This window comes from Coffea eugenioides, chromosome 4 (assembly GCF_003713205.1).
Source record: "Coffea eugenioides isolate CCC68of chromosome 4, Ceug_1.0, whole genome shotgun sequence".
NCBI lineage: Eukaryota > Viridiplantae > Streptophyta > Magnoliopsida > Gentianales > Rubiaceae > Coffea > Coffea eugenioides.
The window spans coordinates 4,480,688-4,499,241 of record NC_040038.1 but is presented as its reverse complement, the minus strand read 5'-3'; the positions used below and the strand labels follow the sequence as shown (position 1 = coordinate 4,499,241).

Below are 18,554 nucleotides of genomic sequence, written 5' to 3'. Positions count from 1 at the left end.
GAAGCAGTGTGGCTTTTCTAGACCGGAATTCATTTTAAGCGTCAATTGAAGCATTTTCCTCTTATACTTTTATTTATTTACTTTATATTTTTTTTTGTTATTGATTTGCACCCTGTTTTTTTCCATCATCCCGCAACTCTAAATTATCATAAAATCAATCCTTCACGCTTGCGGTGATACATTTGCGCCGACAAATTTGAGCGATGATCCGGGCTTTGATCGAGCCGTACCGTTCCTGAATTCTCTCGCGCCTTCAGATCCGCCTTCATGCTTCGAGAAGAAGCAAAATATAAAGCAATCGTTCCGAAGGACCCTAAATTAACTACAGGATAAAGAACGAATAGAAATTTTTGAATTTCGGAAACAAAAAGAGAGGGGTGCAAACAAGAGGAATTCCAGGGGGTCACCATCCTAGTAACTACTCTCGCCCAAAGCATGCTTAACTTTCGGAGTTCTGATGGATTTTCGTTCCATTTTAGTGGCAGGTATGATCGACCGCGCCATGTTCCTTTGTTTAATTCTTTTAAAACCATCCCGTCCTGCGAAACAGTGTGGTTTTTCTAAACCGGCATTCCTTTTAAGCGTCAATTCAAGCATTTTTCTCTTATCCTTTTTTTTATTTGCTTTCATATTTTTTTTTGCTATTGATTTGCACCCTGTTTTTTTCCCTCATCGCGCAACTCTAAATTGCCATGAAATCAATCCATCACGCTTGCGCTGATACATTTGCGCCGACAAATTTGAGCGACGATCCGGGCTTTGATCGAGCCGTACCGTTCCTGATTTGTCTCACGCCTTCAGATCCGCCTTCATGCTTCGACAAGAAGCAAAATATGAAGCAATCATTCCGACGGAGCTAAATTACTACAGGATAAAGAACGAATACGAAATTTGGATTTCGAAACAAAAAAAAGAGGGGTGCAACACGAGAACTTCCCAGGGGGTCACCCATTCTAGTACTACTCTCGCCCAAGCACGCTTAACTTCGGAGTTCTGATGGGATCCGGTGCATTAGTGCTGGTATGAACGCACCCGCCATGTTCCTTTCGTTTTATTCTTTCAAACTACCCCGTCCTGCGAATCAGTGTGGCTTTTCTAGACCGGAATTCATTTTAAGCGTCAATTGAAGCATTTTCCTCTTATCCTTTTATTTATTTACTTTATATTTTTTTTTGTTATTGATTTGCACCCTGTTTTTTTCCATCATCCCGCAACTCTAAATTATCATAAAATCAATCCTTCACGCTTGCGGTGATACATTTGCGCCGACAAATTTGAGCGACGATCCGGGCTTTGATCGAGCCGTACCGTTCCTGATTTGTCTCGCGCCTTCAGATCCGCCTTCATGCGTCGACAAGAAGCAAAATATGAAGCAATCGTTCCGACGGAGCTAAATTACTACAGGATAAAGAACGAATACGAAATTTGGATTTCGAAACAAAAAAAAGAGGGGTGCAACACGAGAACTTCCCAGAGGGTCACCCATTATAGTACTACTCTCGCCCAACCACGCTTAATTTCGGAGTTCTGATGGGATCCGGTGCATTAGTGCTGGTATGATCGCTCCCGCCATATTCCTTTCGCTTTATTCTTTTAAACTACCCCGTCCTGCGAAGCAGTGTGGCTTTTTTAGACCGAAATTCATTTTAAGCGTCAATTCAAGCATTTTTCTCTTATCCTTATATTTATTTGCTTTCATATTTTTTTTTGTTATTGATTTGCACCCAATTTTTTTTCGTCATCGCGCAACAATAAATTGTCATGAAATTAATCCATCACGCTTGCGCTGATACATTTGCGCCGATACAATTTGAGCGATGATCCGGGCTTTGATCGAGCCGTACCGTTCCTGAATTCTCTCGCGCCTTCAGATCCGCCTTCATGCTTCGAGAAGAAGCAAAATATAAAGCAATCGTTTCGAAGGACCTAAATTACTACAGGATAAAGAACGAATAGAAAATTTGAATTTCGAAACAAAAAAGAGTGCGGTGCAACAAGAGGAATTCCCAGGGGGTCACCCGTTCCTAATACTGCTCACTGCCAAGCACGCTTTAACTTCATTCTGAGGGATAGAGGTGCATTAGTGTGGTATGATCGCACCCAACAAGTTCCTTCACTTTATTCTTTTAAACTACCCGTCCAGCGAAGCCAGTGTGGCTTTTTCCTAGACCGGAATTCATTTTAAGCGTCAATTGAAGCATTTTCCCTCTATCTTTTATTTATTTGCTTTATATTTTTTTTTGTTATTGATTTTGCACGCCTGGTTTTTTTTTCCATCACCCGCAACTCTAAATTTATCATAAAATCAAATTCCTTCCACGCTTGCGGTGATAACATTTGCGCCGAGCAAATTTGAGCGATGATCCAGGCTTTGATCGAGCCGTACCGTTCCTGAATTCTCTCGCGCCTTCCAGATCGCCTTCATGCTTTCGAGAAGAAGCAAAATATAAGCAATCGTTCCGAAGGACGCTAAATTACTAACAGATAAAGAACGAATAGAAAATTTGAAATTTCGAAACAAAAAAGAGTGGGGTGCAAAACAGGAATTCCCCAGGGGGTCACCCGTCTAATTACTGCTCACACGTTGGCCAAGCACGCTTAACTTCGGGAGTTCTGATGGGATCCGGTGCATTAGTGCTGGTATGATCAGCACCCGCCATGTTTCCTTTCGCTTTATTCTTTTAAACTACCCCGTCCAGCGAAGCAGTGTGGCTTTTCTAGACCGGAATTCATTTTAAGCGTCAATTGAAGCATTTTCCTCTTATACTTTTATTTATTTACTTTATATTTTTTTTTGTTATTGATTTGCTCCCTGTTTTTTTCCATCATCCCGCAACTCTAAATTATCATAAAATCAATCCTTCACGCTTGCGGTGATACATTTGCGCCGACAAATTTGAGCGATGATCCGGGCTTTGATCGAGCCGTACCGTTCCTGAATTCTCTCGCGCCTTCAGATCCGCCTTCATGCTTCGAGAAGAAGCAAAATATAAAGCAATCGTTCCGAAGGACCTAAATTACTACAGGATAAAGAACGAATAGAAAATTTGAATTTCGAAACAAAAAAGAGTGGGGTGCAACAAGAGGAATTCCCAGGGGGTCACCCGTCCTAATACTGCTCACGCCCAAGCACGCTTAACTTCGGAGTTCTGATGGGATCCGGTGCATTAGTGCTGGTATGATCGCACCCGCCATGTTCTTTTCGCTTTATTCTTTTAAACTACCCCGTCCTGCGAAGCAGTGTGGCTTTTCTAGACCGAAATTCATTTTAAGCGTCAATTGAAGCATTTTCCTCTTATCCTTTTATTTATTTACTTTATATTTTTTTTTGTTATTGATTTGCCCCCTGTTTTTTTCCATCATCCCGCAACTCTAAATTATCATGAAATCAATCCTTCACACTTGCGCTGATACATTTGCGCCGACAAATTTGAGCGACGATTCGGGCTTTGATCGAGCCGTACCGTTCCTGATTTGTCTCGCGCCTTCAGATCCGCCTTCATGCTTCGAGAAGAAGCAAAATATAAAGCAATCGTTCCGAAGGACCTAAATTACTACAGGATAAAGAACGAATAGAAATTTTGAATTTCGAAACAAAAAAGAGAGGGGTGCAACAAGAGGAATTCCCAGGGGGTCACCCATCCTAGTACTACTCTCGCCCAAGCATGCTTAACTTCGGAGTTCTGATGGGATTTTCGTTCCATTAGTGCTGGTATGATCGCACCCGCCATGTTCCTTTCGCTTTATTCTTTTAAACCATCCCGTCCTGCGAAGCAGTGTGGTTTTTCTAGACCGGAATTCCTTTTAAGCGTCAATTCAAGTATTTTCCTCTTACCCTTTTTTTTATTTGCTTTCATATTTTTTTTTGTTATTGATTTGCACCCTGTTTTTTTCCCTCATCGCGCAACTCTAAATTGCCATGAAATCAATCCATCACGCTTGCGCTGATACATTTGCGCCGACAAATTTGAGCGACGATCCGGGTTTTGATCGAGCCGTACCGTTCCTGATTTGTCTCGCGCCTTCAGATCCGCCTTCATTCGTCGACAAGAAGCAAAATATGAAGCAATCGTTCCGACGGAGCTAAATTACTACAGGATAAAGAACGAATACGAAATTTGGATTTCGAAACAAAAAAAAGAGGGGTGCAACACGAGAACTTCCCAGGGGGTCACCCATTCTAGTACTACTCTCGCCCAAGCACGCTTAACTTCGGAGTTCTGATGGGATCCGGTGCATTAGTGCTAGTATGATCGCACCCGCCATGTTCCTTTCGCTTTATTCTTTTAAACTACCCCGTCCTGCGAAGCAGTGTGGCTTTTCTAGACCGGAATTCATTTTAAGCGTCAATTGAAGCATTTTCCTCTTATCCTTTTATTTATTTACTTTATATTTTTTTTTGTTATTGATTTGCACCCTGTTTTTTTCCATCATCCCGCAACTCTAAATTATCATAAAATCAATCCTTCACGCTTGCGGTGATACATTTGCGCCGACAAATTTGAGCGACGATCCGGGCTTTGATCGAGCCGTACCGTTCCTGATTTGTCTCGCGCCTTCAGATCCGCCTTCATGCGTCGACAAGAAGCAAAATATGAAGCAATCGTTCCGACGGAGCTAAATTACTACAGGATAAAGAACGAATACGAAATTTGGATTTCGAAACAAAAAAAAGAGGGGTGCAACACGAGAACTTCCCAGAGGGTCACCCATTATAGTACTACTCTCGCCCAACCACGCTTAATTTCGGAGTTCTGATGGGATCCGGTGCATTAGTGCTGGTATGATCGCTCCCGCCATATTCCTTTCGCTTTATTCTTTTAAACTACCCCGTCCTGCGAAGCAGTGTGGCTTTTTTAGACCGAAATTCATTTTAAGCGTCAATTCAAGCATTTTTCTCTTATCCTTATATTTATTTGCTTTCATATTTTTTTTTGTTATTGATTTGCACCCAATTTTTTTTCGTCATCGCGCAACAATAAATTGTCATGAAATTAATCCATCACGCTTGCGCTGATACATTTGCGCCGACAAATTTGAGCGATGATCCGGGCTTTGATCGAGCCGTACCGTTCCTGAATTCTCTCGCGCCTTCAGATCCGCCTTCATGCTTCGAGAAGAAGCAAAATATAAAGCAATCGTTTCGAAGGACCTAAATTACTACAGGATAAAGAACGAATAGAAAATTTGAATTTCGAAACAAAATAGAGTGCGGTGCAACAAGAGGAATTCCCAGGGGGTCACCCGTCCTAATACTGCTCACGCCCAAGCACGCTTAACTTCGGAGTTCTGATGGGATACGGTGCATTAGTGCTGGTATGATCGCTCCCACAACGTTCCTTTCGCTTTATTCTTTTAAACTACCCCGTCCAGCGAAGCAGTGTGGCTTTTCTAGACCGGAATTCATTTTAAGCGTCAATTGAAGCATTTTCCTCTTATACTTTTATTTATTTACTTTATATTTTTTTTTGTTATTGATTTGCACCCTGTTTTTTTCCATCATCCCGCAACTCTAAATTATCATAAAATCAATCCTTCACGCTTGCGGTGATACATTTGCGCCGACAAATTTGAGCGATGATCCGGGCTTTGATCGAGCCGTACCGTTCCTGAATTCTCTCGCGCCTTCAGATCCGCCTTCATGCTTCGAGAAGAAGCAAAATATAAAGCAATCGTTCCGAAGGACCTAAATTACTACAGGATAAAGAACGAATAGAAAATTTGAATTTCGAAACAAAAAAGAGTGGGGTGCAACAAGAGGAATTCCCAGGGGGTCACCCGTCCTAATACTGCTCACGCCCAAGCACGCTTAACTTCGGAGTTCTGATGGGATACGGTGCATTAGTGCTGGTATGATCGCACCCACAACGTTCCTTTCACTTTATTCTTTTAAACTACCCCGTCCAGCGAAGCAGTGTGGCTTTTCTAGACCGGAATTCATTTTAAGCGTCAATTGAAGCATTTTCCTCTTATACTTTTATTTATTTACTTTATATTTTTTTTTGTTATTGATTTGCTCCCTGTTTTTTTCCATCATCCCGCAACTCTAAATTATCATAAAATCAATCCTTCACGCTTGCGGTGATACATTTGCGCCGACAAATTTGAGCGATGATCCGGGCTTTGATCGAGCCGTACCGTTCCTGAATTCTCTCGCGCCTTCAGATCCGCCTTCATGCTTCGAGAAGAAGCAAAATATAAAGCAATCGTTCCGAAGGACCTAAATTACTACAGGATAAAGAACGAATAGAAAATTTGAATTTCGAAACAAAAAAGAGTGGGGTGCAACAAGAGGAATTCCCAGGGGGTCACCCGTCCTAATACTGCTCACGCCCAAGCACGCTTAACTTCGGAGTTCTGATGGGATCCGGTGCATTAGTGCTGGTATGATCGCACCCGCCATGTTCTTTTCGCTTTATTCTTTTAAACTACCCCGTCCTGCGAAGCAGTGTGGCTTTTCTAGACCGAAATTCATTTTAAGCGTCAATTGAAGCATTTTCCTCTTATCCTTTTATTTATTTACTTTATATTTTTTTTTGTTATTGATTTGCCCCCTGTTTTTTTCCATCATCCCGCAACTCTAAATTATCATGAAATCAATCCTTCACACTTGCGCTGATACATTTGCGCCGACAAATTTGAGCGACGATTCGGGCTTTGATCGAGCCGTACCGTTCCTGATTTGTCTCGCGCCTTCAGATCCGCCTTCATGCTTCGAGAAGAAGCAAAATATAAAGCAATCGTTCCGAAGGACCTAAATTACTACAGGATAAAGAACGAATAGAAATTTTGAATTTCGAAACAAAAAAGAGAGGGGTGCAACAAGAGGAATTCCCAGGGGGTCACCCATCCTAGTACTACTCTCGCCCAAGCATGCTTAACTTCGGAGTTCTGATGGGATTTTCGTTCCATTAGTGCTGGTATGATCGCACCCGCCATGTTCCTTTCGCTTTATTCTTTTAAACCATCCCGTCCTGCGAAGCAGTGTGGTTTTTCTAGACCGGAATTCCTTTTAAGCGTCAATTCAAGTATTTTCCTCTTACCCTTTTTTTTATTTGCTTTCATATTTTTTTTTGTTATTGATTTGCACCCTGTTTTTTTCCCTCATCGCGCAACTCTAAATTGCCATGAAATCAATCCATCACGCTTGCGCTGATACATTTGCGCCGACAAATTTGAGCGACGATCCGGGTTTTGATCGAGCCGTACCGTTCCTGATTTGTCTCGCGCCTTCAGATCCGCCTTCATTCGTCGACAAGAAGCAAAATATGAAGCAATCGTTCCGACGGAGCTAAATTACTACAGGATAAAGAACGAATACGAAATTTGGATTTCGAAACAAAAAAAAGAGGGGTGCAACACGAGAACTTCCCAGGGGGTCACCCATTCTAGTACTACTCTCGCCCAAGCACGCTTAACTTCGGAGTTCTGATGGGATCCGGTGCATTAGTGCTAGTATGATCGCACCCGCCATGTTCCTTTCGCTTTATTCTTTTAAACTACCCCGTCCTGCGAAGCAGTGTGGCTTTTCTAGACCGGAATTCATTTTAAGCGTCAATTGAAGCATTTTCCTCTTATCCTTTTATTTATTTACTTTATATTTTTTTTTGTTATTGATTTGCACCCTGTTTTTTTCCATCATCCCGCAACTCTAAATTATCATAAAATCAATCCTTCACGCTTGCGGTGATACATTTGCGCCGACAAATTTGAGCGACGATCCGGGCTTTGATCGAGCCGTACCGTTCCTGATTTGTCTCGCGCCTTCAGATCCGCCTTCATGCGTCGACAAGAAGCAAAATATGAAGCAATCGTTCCGACGGAGCTAAATTACTACAGGATAAAGAACGAATACGAAATTTGGATTTCGAAACAAAAAAAAGAGGGGTGCAACACGAGAACTTCCCAGAGGGTCACCCATTATAGTACTACTCTCGCCCAACCACGCTTAATTTCGGAGTTCTGATGGGATCCGGTGCATTAGTGCTGGTATGATCGCTCCCGCCATATTCCTTTCGCTTTATTCTTTTAAACTACCCCGTCCTGCGAAGCAGTGTGGCTTTTTTAGACCGAAATTCATTTTAAGCGTCAATTCAAGCATTTTTCTCTTATCCTTATATTTATTTGCTTTCATATTTTTTTTTGTTATTGATTTGCACCCAATTTTTTTTCGTCATCGCGCAACAATAAATTGTCATGAAATTAATCCATCACGCTTGCGCTGATACATTTGCGCCGACAAATTTGAGCGATGATCCGGGCTTTGATCGAGCCGTACCGTTCCTGAATTCTCTCGCGCCTTCAGATCCGCCTTCATGCTTCGAGAAGAAGCAAAATATAAAGCAATCGTTTCGAAGGACCTAAATTACTACAGGATAAAGAACGAATAGAAAATTTGAATTTCGAAACAAAATAGAGTGCGGTGCAACAAGAGGAATTCCCAGGGGGTCACCCGTCCTAATACTGCTCACGCCCAAGCACGCTTAACTTCGGAGTTCGGAGTTCTGATGGGATACGGTGCATTAGTGCTGGTATGATCGCTCCCACAACGTTCCTTTCGCTTTATTCTTTTAAACTACCCCGTCCAGCGAAGCAGTGTGGCTTTTCTAGACCGGAATTCATTTTAAGCGTCAAGTGAAGCATTTTCCTCTTATACTTTTATTTATTTACTTTATATTTTTTTTTGTTATTGATTTGCACCCTGTTTTTTTCCATCATCCCGCAACTCTAAATTATCATAAAATCAATCCTTCACGCTTGCGGGGATACATTTGCGCCGACAAATTTGAGCGACGATCCGGGCTTTGATCGAGCCGTACCGTTCCTGATTTGTCTCGCGCCTTCAGATCCTCCTTCACGCTTCGACAAGAAGCAAAATATTAAGCAATCGTTCCGAAGGACCTAAATTACTACAGGATAAAGAACGAATAGAAAATTTGAATTTCGAAACAAAAAAGAGTGGGGTGCAACAAGAGGAATTCCCAGGGGGTCACCCGTCCTAATACTGCTCACGCCCAAGCACGCTTAACTTCGGAGTTCTGATGGGATACGGTGCATTAGTGCTGGTATGATCGCACCCACAACGTTCCTTTCACTTTATTCTTTTAAACTACCCCGTCCAGCGAAGCAGTGTGGCTTTTCTAGACCGGAATTCATTTTAAGCGTCAATTGAAGCATTTTCCTCTTATACTTTTATTTATTTACTTTATATTTTTTTTTGTTATTGATTTGCACCCTGTTTTTTTCCATCATCCCGCAACTCTAAATTATCATAAAATCAATCCTTCACGCTTGCGGGGATACATTTGCGCCGACAAATTTGAGCGACGATCCGGGCTTTGATCGAGCCGTACCGTTCCTGATTTGTCTCGCGCCTTCAGATCCTCCTTCACGCTTCGACAAGAAGCAAAATATTAAGCAATCGTTCCGAAGGACCTAAATTGACGACTAGGATAAAGAAACGATAGAAAAAGTTTGAATTCGAAAACAAAAGAAGTGGGGTGCAACACCAGGAATTCCAGGGGGTCAACCCGTTCCTAGATCTGCTCACGCCAAGCACGTCTTAACTTCGTGAGTTTCTGATGGGATCCCGGTCATTAGTGCTGGTATGATCGCAGCTTCCGCATGATCCTTTCGCTGTTATTCTTTAAACTACCCCGTCCAGCGAAGCAGTGTGGCTTTTCTAGACCGGAATTCATTTTAAGCGTCAAGTGAAGCATTTTCCTCTTATACTTTTATTTATTTACTTTATATTTTTTTTTGTTATTGATTTGCACCCTGTTTTTTTCCATCATCCCGCAACTCTAAATTATCATAAAATCAATCCTTCACGCTTGCGGGGATACATTTGCGCCGACAAATTTGAGCGACGATCCGGGCTTTGATCGAGCCGTACCGTTCCTGATTTGTCTCGCGCCTTCAGATCCTCCTTCACGCTTCGACAAGAAGCAAAATATTAAGCAATCGTTCCGAAGGACCTAAATTACTACAGGATAAAGAACGAATAGAAAATTTGAATTTCGAAACAAAAAAGAGTGGGGTGCAACAAGAGGAATTCCCAGGGGGTCACCCGTCCTAATACTGCTCACGCCCAAGCACGCTTAACTTCGGAGTTCTGATGGGATACGGTGCATTAGTGCTGGTATGATCGCACCCACAACGTTCCTTTCACTTTATTCTTTTAAACTACGCCGTCCAGCGAAGCAGTGTGGCTTTTCTAGACCGGAATTCATTTTAAGCGTCAATTGAAGCATTTTCCTCTTATACTTTTATTTATTTACTTTATATTTTTTTTTGTTATTGATTTGCACCCTGTTTTTTTCCATCATCCCGCAACTCTAAATTATCATAAAATCAATCCTTCACGCTTGCGGTGATACATTTGCGCCGACAAATTTGAGCGATGATCCAGGCTTTGATCGAGCCGTACCGTTCCTGAATTCTCTCGCGCCTTCAGATCCGCCTTCATGCTTCGAGAAGAAGCAAAATATAAAGCAATCGTTCCGAAGGACCTAAATTACTACAGGATAAAGAACGAATAGAAAATTTGAATTTCGAAACAAAAAAGAGTGGGGTGCAACAACAGGAATTCCCAGGGGGTCACCCGTCCTAATACTGCTCACGCCCAAGCACGCTTAACTTCGGAGTTCTGATGGGATCCGGTGCATTAGTGCTGGTATGATCGCACCCGCCATGTTCCTTTCGCTTTATTCTTTTAAACTACCCCGTCCAGCGAAGCAGTGTGGCTTTTCTAGACCGGAATTCATTTTAAGCGTCAATTGAAGCATTTTCCTCTTATACTTTTATTTATTTACTTTATATTTTTTTTTGTTATTGATTTGCACCCTGTTTTTTTCCATCATCCCGCAACTCTAAATTATCATAAAATCAATCCTTCACGCTTGCGGTGATACATTTGCGCCGACAAATTTGAGCGATGATCCGGGCTTTGATCGAGCCGTACCGTTCCTGAATTCTCTCGCGCCTTCAGATCCGCCTTCATGCTTCGAGAAGAAGCAAAATATAAAGCAATCGTTCCGAAGGACCTAAATTACTACAGGATAAAGAACGAATAGAAAATTTGAATTTCGAAACAAAAAAGAGTGGGGTGCAACAAGAGGAATTCCCAGGGGGTCACCCGTCCTAATACTGCTCACGCCCAAGCACGCTTAACTTCGGAGTTCTGATGGGATCCGGTGCATTAGTGCTGGTATGATCGCACCCGCCATGTTCCTTTCGCTTTATTCTTTTAAACTACCCCGTCCTGCGAAGCAGTGTGGCTTTTCTAGACCGGAATTCATTTTAAGCGTCAATTGAAGCATTTTCCTCTTATCCTTTTATTTATTTACTTTATATTTTTTTTTGTTATTGATTTGCACCCTGTTTTTTTCCATCATCCCGCAACTCTAAATTATCATAAAATCAATCCTTCACGCTTGCGTTGATACATTTGCGCCAACAAATTTGAGCGACGATCCGGGCTTTGATCGATCCGTACCGTTCCTGATTTGTCTCGCGCCTTCAGATCCGCCTTCATGCTTCGACAAGAAGCAAAATATGAAGCAATCATTCCGACGGAGCTAAATTACTACAGGATAAAGAACGAATACGAAATTTGGATTTCGAAACAAAAAAAAGAGGGGTGCAACACGAGAACTTCCCAGGGGGTCACCCATTCTAGTACTACTCTCGCCCAAGCACGCTTAACTTCGGAGTTCTGATGGGATCCGGTGCATTAGTGCTGGTATGAACGCACCCGCCATGTTCCTTTCGTTTTATTCTTTCAAACTACCCCGTCCTGCGAATCAGTGTGGCTTTTCTAGACCGGAATTCATTTTAAGCGTCAATTGAAGCATTTTCCTCTTATCCTTTTATTTATTTACTTTATATTTTTTTTTGTTATTGATTTGCACCCTGTTTTTTTCCATCATCCCGCAACTCTAAATTATCATAAAATCAATCCTTCACGTTGCGGTGATACATTTGCGCCGACAAATTTGAGCGACGATCCGGGCTTTGATCGAGCCGTACCGTTCCTGTTTTGTCTCGCGCCTTCAGATCCTCCTTCACGCTTCGACAAGAAGCAAAATATTAAGCAATTGTTCCGACGGAGCTAAATTACTACAGGATAAAGAACGAATAGGAAATTTGGATTTCGAAACAAAAAAGAGAGGGGTGCAACACGAGGACTTCCCAGGGGGTCACCAATCCTAGTACTACTCTCGCCCAACCACGCTTAATTTCGGAGTTCTGATGGGATCCGGTGCATTAGTGCTGGTATGATCGCTCCCGCCATATTCCTTTCGCTTTATTCTTTTAAACTACCCCGTCCTGCGAAGCAGTGTGGCTTTTTTAGACCGAAATTCATTTTAAGCGTCAATTCAAGCATTTTTCTCTTATCCTTTTATTTATTTGCTTTCATATTTTTTTTTGTTATTGATTTGCACCCTGTTTTTTTCCCTCATCGCGCAAGTCTAAATTGTCATGAAATCAATCCATCACGCTTGCGGTGATATATTTGCGCCGATAACTTTGGGCGACGATCCGGGGTTTGATCGAACCGTACCGTTCCTGATTTGTCTCGCGCCTTCAGGCTCGCCTTCATGCTTCGACAAGAAGCAAAATATAAATCAATCTTTCCGACGGAGCTAAATTACTACAGGATAAAGAACGAATAGGAAATTTGGATTTCGAAACAAAAAAAATAGGGGTGCAACACGAGAACTTCCCAGGTGGTCACCCATTCTAGTACTACTCACGCCCAAGCACGCTTAACTTCGGAGTTCTGATGGGATCCGGTGCATTAGGGCTGGAATGATCGCACCCGCCATGTTCCTTTCGCTTTATTCTTTTAAACTACTCCGTCCTGCGAAGCAGTGTGGCTTTTCTAGACCGGAATTCATTTTAAGCGTTCATTGAAGCATTTTCCTCTTATCCTTTTATTTATTTACTTTATATTTTATTTTGTTATTGATTTGCACCCTGTTTTTTTCCATCATCCCGCAACTCTAAATTATCATGAAATCAATCCTTCACGCTTGCGGTGATACATTTGCGCCGACAAATTTGAGCGACGATCCGGTCTTTGATCGAGCCGTACCGTTCCTGATTTGTCTCGCGCCTTCAGATCCGCCTACATCCTTCGACAAGAAGCAAAATATAAAGCAATCGTTTCAACGGAGCTAAATTACCACAGGATAAACAACGAATAGGAAATTTGGATTTCGAAAGAAAAAAGAGAGGGGTGCAAGACGAGGACTTCCCAGGGGGTCACCCATCCTAGTACTACTCTCGCCCAAGCATGCTTAACTTCGGAGTTCTGATGGGATTTTCGTTCCATTAGTGCTGGTATGATCGCACCCGCCATGTTCCTTTCGCTTTATTCTTTTAAACCATCCCGTCCTGCGAAGCAGTGTGGTTTTTCTAGACCGGAATTCCTTTTAAGCGTCAATTCAAGTATTTTCCTCTTACCCTTTTTTTTATTTGCTTTCATATTTTTTTTTGTTATTGATTTGCACCCTGTTTTTTTCCCTCATCGCGCAACTCTAAATTGCCATGAAATCAATCCATCACGCTTGCGCTGATACATTTGCGCCGACAAATTTGAGCGACGATCCGGGTTTTGATCGAGCCGTACCGTTCCTGATTTGTCTCGCGCCTTCAGATCCGCCTTCATTCGTCGACAAGAAGCAAAATATGAAGCAATCGTTCCGACGGAGCTAAATTACTACAGGATAAAGAACGAATACGAAATTTGGATTTCGAAACAAAAAAAAGAGGGGTGCAACACGAGAACTTCCCAGGGGGTCACCCATTCTAGTACTACTCTCGCCCAAGCACGCTTAACTTCGGAGTTCTGATGGGATCCGGTGCATTAGTGCTAGTATGATCGCACCCGCCATGTTCCTTTCGCTTTATTCTTTTAAACTACCCCGTCCTGCGAAGCAGTGTGGCTTTTCTAGACCGGAATTCATTTTAAGCGTCAATTGAAGCATTTTCCTCTTATCCTTTTATTTATTTACTTTATATTTTTTTTTGTTATTGATTTGCACCCTGTTTTTTTCCATCATCCCGCAACTCTAAATTATCATAAAATCAATCCTTCACGCTTGCGGTGATACATTTGCGCCGACAAATTTGAGCGACGATCCGGGCTTTGATCGAGCCGTACCGTTCCTGATTTGTCTCGCGCCTTCAGATCCGCCTTCATGCGTCGACAAGAAGCAAAATATGAAGCATCGTTCCGACGGAGCTAAATTACTACAGGATAAAGAACGAATACGAAATTTGGATTTCGAAACAAAAAAAAGAGGGGTGCAACACGAGAACTTCCCAGAGGGTCACCCATTATAGTACTACTCTCGCCCAACCACGCTTAATTTCGGAGTTCTGATGGGATCCGGTGCATTAGTGCTGGTATGATCGCTCCCGCCATATTCCTTTCGCTTTATTCTTTTAAACTACCCCGTCCTGCGAAGCAGTGTGGCTTTTTTAGACCGAAATTCATTTTAAGCGTCAATTCAAGCATTTTTCTCTTATCCTTATATTTATTTGCTTTCATATTTTTTTTTGTTATTGATTTGCACCCAATTTTTTTTCGTCATCGCGCAACAATAAATTGTCATGAAATTAATCCATCACGCTTGCGCTGATACATTTGCGCCGACAAATTTGAGCGATGATCCGGGCTTTGATCGAGCCGTACCGTTCCTGAATTCTCTCGCGCCTTCAGATCCGCCTTCATGCTTCGAGAAGAAGCAAAATATAAAGCAATCGTTCCGAAAGACCTAAATTACTACAGGATAAAGAACGAATAGAAAATTTGAATTTCGAAACAAAAAAGAGTGGGGTGCTACAAGAGGAATTCCCAGGGGGTCACCCGTCCTAATACTGCTCACGCCCAAGCACGCTTAACTTCGGAGTTCTGATGGGATACGGTGCATTAGTGCTGGTATGATCGCACCCACAACGTTCCTTTCGCTTTATTCTTTTAAACTACCCCGTCCAGCGAAGCAGTGTGGCTTTTCTTGACCGGAATTCATTTTAAGCGTCAATTGAAGCATTTTCCTCTTATACTTTTATTTTTTACTTTATATTTTTTTTGTTATTGATTTGCACCCTGTTTTTTTCCATCATCCCGCAACTCTAAATTATCATTAAATCAATCCTTCACGCTTGCGGTGATACATTTGCGCAGATAAATTTGAGCGATGATCCGAGCTTTGATCGAGCCGTACCGTTCCTGAATTCTCTCGCGCCTTCATGATCCTCTCTCCACCTTCGAGCAAGAAGCAAAATATAAAGCAATCGTTCCGAAGGACCTAAATTACTACAGGATAAAGAACGAATAGAAAATTTGAATTTCGAAGCAAAAAAGAGAGGGGTGCAACAAGAACAATTCCCAAGGGGTCACCCATCCTAATACTGCTCACGCCCAAGCACGCTTAACTTCGGAGTTCTGATGGGATACGGTGCATTAGTGCTGGTATGATCTCACCCACAACGTTCCTTTCACTTTATTCTTTTAAACTACCCCGTCCAGCGAAGCAGTGTGGCTTTTCTAGACCGGAATTCATTTTAAGCGTCAATTGAAGCATTTTCCTCTTATCCTTTTATTTATTTACTTTATATTTTTTTTTGTTATTGATTTGCACCCTGTTTTTTTCCATCTTCCCGCAACTCTAAATTATCATGAAATCAATCCTTCACGCTTGCGCTGATACATTTGCGCCGACAAATTTGAGCGACGATCCGGGCTTTGATCGAGCCGTACCGTTCCTGATTTGTCTCGCGCCTTCAGATCCGCCTTCATGCTTCGAGAAGAAGCAAAATATAAGGCAATCGTTCCGAAGGACCTAAATTACTACAGGATAAAGAACGAATAGAAAATTTGAATTTCGAAACAAAAAAGAGAGGGGTGCAACAAGAGGAATTCCCAGAGGGTCACCCATCCTAGTACTACTCTCGCCCAAGCATGCTTAACTTCGGAGTTCTGATGGGATCCGGTGCATTAGTGCTGGTATGATCGCACCCGCCATGTTGCTTTCGCTTTATTCTTTTAAACTACCCCGTCCTGCGAAGCAGTGTGGCTTTTCTAGACCGAAATTCATTTTAAGTGTCAATTGAAGCATTTTCCTATTATCCTTTTATTTATTTGCTTTCATATTTTTTTTTGTTATTGATTTGCCCCCTATTTTTTTCCATCATCCCGCAACTCTAAATTATCATGAAATCAATCCTTCACGCTTGCGCTGATACATTTGCGCCGACAAATTTGAGCGACGATCCGGGCTTTGATCGAGCCGTACCGTTCCTGATTTGTCTCGCGCCTTCAGATCCTCCTTCAGGCGGTTGCTTTGAACATAGAAGCAAATATTAGTAAATCTCGTTCCGAAGGACCTAAATTACTACAGGATAAAAGAACGCGAATAGAAAGTTTGAATTTCGAAACAAAAAAGAGGGGGTGCCAAGAGGAATTCCCCAGGGGGTCACCATCCTAGTACTATCCTCCAGCATGCTTAACTTCGGAGTTCTGTTGGAGGATCGCGGTGCGCATTAGTGCTGTGGTATGATCGTACGCCGCGCCATGTTCTGTTCGCTTTATTCTTTAAACTACCTCCGTCCTGCGAAGCAGTGTGGCTTTTTCTAGGACGAATTCAATTTTTAAGCGTCAATGATCAACGCATTTTCCTATTATCCTTTTATTTATTTGCTTTCATATTTTTTTTTGTTATTGATTTGCCCCCTGTTTTTTTCCATCATCCCGCAACTCTAAATTATCACGAAATCAATCCTTCACACTTGCGCTGATACATTTGCGCCGACAAATTTGAGCGACGATTCGGGCTTTGATCGAGCCGTACCGTTCCTGATTTGTCTCGCGCCTTCAGATCCGCCTTCATGCTTCGAGAAGAAGCAAAATATAAAGCAATCGTTCCGAAGGACCTAAATTACTACAGGATAAAGAACGAATAGAAATTTTGAATTTCGAAACAAAAAAGAGAGGGGTGCAACAAGAGGAATTCCCAGGGGGTCACCCATCCTAGTACTACTCTCGCCCAAGCATGCTTAACTTCGGAGTTCTGATGGGATCCGGTGCATTAGTGCTGGTATGATCGCACCCGCCATGTTCCTTTCGCATTATTCTTTTAAACTACCCCGTCCAGCGAAGCAGTGTGGCTTTTCTAGACCAGAATTCATTTTAAGCGTCAATTGAAGCATTTTCCTCTTATGCTTTTATTTATTTACTTTATATTTTTTTTTGTTATTGATTTGCACCCTGTTTTTTTCCATCTTCCCGCAACTCTAAATTATCATGAAATCAATCCTTCACGCTTGCGGTGATACATTTGCGCCGACAAATTTGAGCGACGATCCGGGCTTTGATCGAGCCGTACCGTTCCTGATTTGTCTCGCGCCTTCAGATCCTCCTTCACGCTTCGACAAGAAGCAAAATATTAAGCAATCGTTCCGACGGAGCTAAATTACTACAGGATAAAGAACGAATAGGAAATTTGGATTTCGAAACAAAAAAGAGAGGGGTGCAACACGAGGAATTCCCAGGGGGTCACCCATCCTAGTACTACTCTCGCCCAAGCATGCTTAACTTCGGAGTTCTGATGGGATCCGGTGCATTAGTGCTGGTATGATCGCACCCGCCATGTTCCTTTCGCTTTATTCTTTTAAACTACCCCGTCCTGCGAAGCAGTGTGGCTTTTCTAGACCGAAATTCATTTTAAGCGTCAATTCAAGCATTTTCCTATTATCCTTTTATTTATTTGCTTTCATATTTTTTTTTGTTATTGATTTGCCCCCTGTTTTTTTCCATCATCCCGCAACTCTAAATTATCATGAAATCAATCCTTCACACTTGCGCTGATACATTTGCGCCGACAAATTTGAGCGACGATTCGGGCTTTGATCGAGCCGTACCGTTCCTGATTTGTCTCGCGCCTTCAGATCCGCCTTCATGCTTCGAGAAGAAGCAAAATATAAAGCAATCGTTCCGAAGGACCTAAATTACTACAGGATAAAGAACGAATAGAAAATTTGAATTTCGAAACAAAAAAGAGAGGGGTGCAACAAGAGGAATTCCCAGGGGGTCACCCATCCTAGTACTACTCTCGCCCAAGCATGCTTAACTTCGGAGTTCTGATGGGATCCGGTGCATTAGTGCTGGTATGCATCGCCACCCGCTCATGGTCTTTCGCATTAATTTTTTAAACTACCCCGTCCTGCGAGAGTGTGGCTTTCTAGAACGAAATTCCATTTTAAGGTCATTTCAAGCATTTTTCCTATTATCCTTTTATTATTTGCTTTCATATTCTTTTTTTTGTTATTTGATTTGCCTCGCGTTTTTTTCACCATCATCGCCGCAACTCTAAATTGATGAAATCAATGCGCACTTCCACGCTTTGCGCTGATACATTTGCGCGAACAAATTTGACGACGATCCGGGCTTTGATCGAGCCGTGCCGTTTCCTGGATTTTCCTCGCGCCTTTCAGATCCGCTTCATGCTTCGAGAGAGAGCAAAATATAAAGCAATCGTTCGAAG

The 18,554-nt window shown here is 42.2% G+C and overlaps 25 non-coding genes and 5 pseudogenes across 25 annotated transcripts; all 30 read right to left on the bottom strand.

Annotated features, from left to right (window-relative positions):
* Window positions 1-915: 915 nt before the first annotated feature.
* Window positions 916-1,034, bottom strand: LOC113769622. Its single transcript, XR_003468185.1, has one exon. It is a non-coding gene; the product is annotated as a 5S ribosomal RNA (ribosomal RNA).
* Window positions 1,035-1,449: 415 nt separating this feature from the next.
* On the bottom strand, window positions 1,450-1,568 carry LOC113769610. Its single transcript, XR_003468173.1, has one exon. It is a non-coding gene; the product is annotated as a 5S ribosomal RNA (ribosomal RNA).
* A 961-nt stretch (window positions 1,569-2,529) lies between these two features.
* On the bottom strand, window positions 2,530-2,655 carry LOC113769674 (annotated as a pseudogene).
* A 416-nt stretch (window positions 2,656-3,071) lies between these two features.
* On the bottom strand, window positions 3,072-3,190 carry LOC113769783. The gene has a single exon (XR_003468326.1). It is a non-coding gene; the product is annotated as a 5S ribosomal RNA (ribosomal RNA).
* A 415-nt stretch (window positions 3,191-3,605) lies between these two features.
* LOC113769668 lies at window positions 3,606-3,726 on the bottom strand (annotated as a pseudogene).
* A 416-nt stretch (window positions 3,727-4,142) lies between these two features.
* Window positions 4,143-4,261, bottom strand: LOC113769657. The gene has a single exon (XR_003468218.1). It is a non-coding gene; the product is annotated as a 5S ribosomal RNA (ribosomal RNA).
* A 415-nt stretch (window positions 4,262-4,676) lies between these two features.
* Window positions 4,677-4,795, bottom strand: LOC113769609. Its single transcript, XR_003468172.1, has one exon. It is a non-coding gene; the product is annotated as a 5S ribosomal RNA (ribosomal RNA).
* A 416-nt stretch (window positions 4,796-5,211) lies between these two features.
* Window positions 5,212-5,330, bottom strand: LOC113769658. Its single transcript, XR_003468219.1, has one exon. It is a non-coding gene; the product is annotated as a 5S ribosomal RNA (ribosomal RNA).
* Window positions 5,331-5,745: 415 nt separating this feature from the next.
* On the bottom strand, window positions 5,746-5,864 carry LOC113769642. The gene has a single exon (XR_003468204.1). It is a non-coding gene; the product is annotated as a 5S ribosomal RNA (ribosomal RNA).
* Window positions 5,865-6,279: 415 nt separating this feature from the next.
* LOC113769782 lies at window positions 6,280-6,398 on the bottom strand. The gene has a single exon (XR_003468325.1). It is a non-coding gene; the product is annotated as a 5S ribosomal RNA (ribosomal RNA).
* A 415-nt stretch (window positions 6,399-6,813) lies between these two features.
* On the bottom strand, window positions 6,814-6,934 carry LOC113769667 (annotated as a pseudogene).
* Window positions 6,935-7,350: 416 nt separating this feature from the next.
* Window positions 7,351-7,469, bottom strand: LOC113769645. The gene has a single exon (XR_003468207.1). It is a non-coding gene; the product is annotated as a 5S ribosomal RNA (ribosomal RNA).
* A 415-nt stretch (window positions 7,470-7,884) lies between these two features.
* On the bottom strand, window positions 7,885-8,003 carry LOC113769608. Its single transcript, XR_003468171.1, has one exon. It is a non-coding gene; the product is annotated as a 5S ribosomal RNA (ribosomal RNA).
* A 416-nt stretch (window positions 8,004-8,419) lies between these two features.
* On the bottom strand, window positions 8,420-8,545 carry LOC113769669 (annotated as a pseudogene).
* A 415-nt stretch (window positions 8,546-8,960) lies between these two features.
* LOC113769641 lies at window positions 8,961-9,079 on the bottom strand. Its single transcript, XR_003468203.1, has one exon. It is a non-coding gene; the product is annotated as a 5S ribosomal RNA (ribosomal RNA).
* Window positions 9,080-10,036: 957 nt separating this feature from the next.
* LOC113769640 lies at window positions 10,037-10,155 on the bottom strand. Its single transcript, XR_003468202.1, has one exon. It is a non-coding gene; the product is annotated as a 5S ribosomal RNA (ribosomal RNA).
* A 415-nt stretch (window positions 10,156-10,570) lies between these two features.
* Window positions 10,571-10,689, bottom strand: LOC113769771. Its single transcript, XR_003468315.1, has one exon. It is a non-coding gene; the product is annotated as a 5S ribosomal RNA (ribosomal RNA).
* Window positions 10,690-11,104: 415 nt separating this feature from the next.
* On the bottom strand, window positions 11,105-11,223 carry LOC113769781. Its single transcript, XR_003468324.1, has one exon. It is a non-coding gene; the product is annotated as a 5S ribosomal RNA (ribosomal RNA).
* Window positions 11,224-11,638: 415 nt separating this feature from the next.
* Window positions 11,639-11,757, bottom strand: LOC113769611. Its single transcript, XR_003468174.1, has one exon. It is a non-coding gene; the product is annotated as a 5S ribosomal RNA (ribosomal RNA).
* A 414-nt stretch (window positions 11,758-12,171) lies between these two features.
* Window positions 12,172-12,290, bottom strand: LOC113769628. Its single transcript, XR_003468191.1, has one exon. It is a non-coding gene; the product is annotated as a 5S ribosomal RNA (ribosomal RNA).
* Window positions 12,291-12,706: 416 nt separating this feature from the next.
* On the bottom strand, window positions 12,707-12,825 carry LOC113769754. Its single transcript, XR_003468299.1, has one exon. It is a non-coding gene; the product is annotated as a 5S ribosomal RNA (ribosomal RNA).
* A 415-nt stretch (window positions 12,826-13,240) lies between these two features.
* Window positions 13,241-13,361, bottom strand: LOC113769661. Its single transcript, XR_003468222.1, has one exon. It is a non-coding gene; the product is annotated as a 5S ribosomal RNA (ribosomal RNA).
* Window positions 13,362-13,777: 416 nt separating this feature from the next.
* Window positions 13,778-13,896, bottom strand: LOC113769634. Its single transcript, XR_003468196.1, has one exon. It is a non-coding gene; the product is annotated as a 5S ribosomal RNA (ribosomal RNA).
* Window positions 13,897-14,310: 414 nt separating this feature from the next.
* LOC113769607 lies at window positions 14,311-14,429 on the bottom strand. The gene has a single exon (XR_003468170.1). It is a non-coding gene; the product is annotated as a 5S ribosomal RNA (ribosomal RNA).
* A 416-nt stretch (window positions 14,430-14,845) lies between these two features.
* On the bottom strand, window positions 14,846-14,964 carry LOC113769653. Its single transcript, XR_003468214.1, has one exon. It is a non-coding gene; the product is annotated as a 5S ribosomal RNA (ribosomal RNA).
* A 415-nt stretch (window positions 14,965-15,379) lies between these two features.
* Window positions 15,380-15,498, bottom strand: LOC113769663 (annotated as a pseudogene).
* A 415-nt stretch (window positions 15,499-15,913) lies between these two features.
* LOC113769770 lies at window positions 15,914-16,032 on the bottom strand. Its single transcript, XR_003468314.1, has one exon. It is a non-coding gene; the product is annotated as a 5S ribosomal RNA (ribosomal RNA).
* A 971-nt stretch (window positions 16,033-17,003) lies between these two features.
* Window positions 17,004-17,122, bottom strand: LOC113769761. The gene has a single exon (XR_003468305.1). It is a non-coding gene; the product is annotated as a 5S ribosomal RNA (ribosomal RNA).
* A 415-nt stretch (window positions 17,123-17,537) lies between these two features.
* Window positions 17,538-17,656, bottom strand: LOC113769686. The gene has a single exon (XR_003468234.1). It is a non-coding gene; the product is annotated as a 5S ribosomal RNA (ribosomal RNA).
* Window positions 17,657-18,072: 416 nt separating this feature from the next.
* LOC113769647 lies at window positions 18,073-18,192 on the bottom strand. The gene has a single exon (XR_003468209.1). It is a non-coding gene; the product is annotated as a 5S ribosomal RNA (ribosomal RNA).
* Window positions 18,193-18,554: the final 362 nt, after the last annotated feature.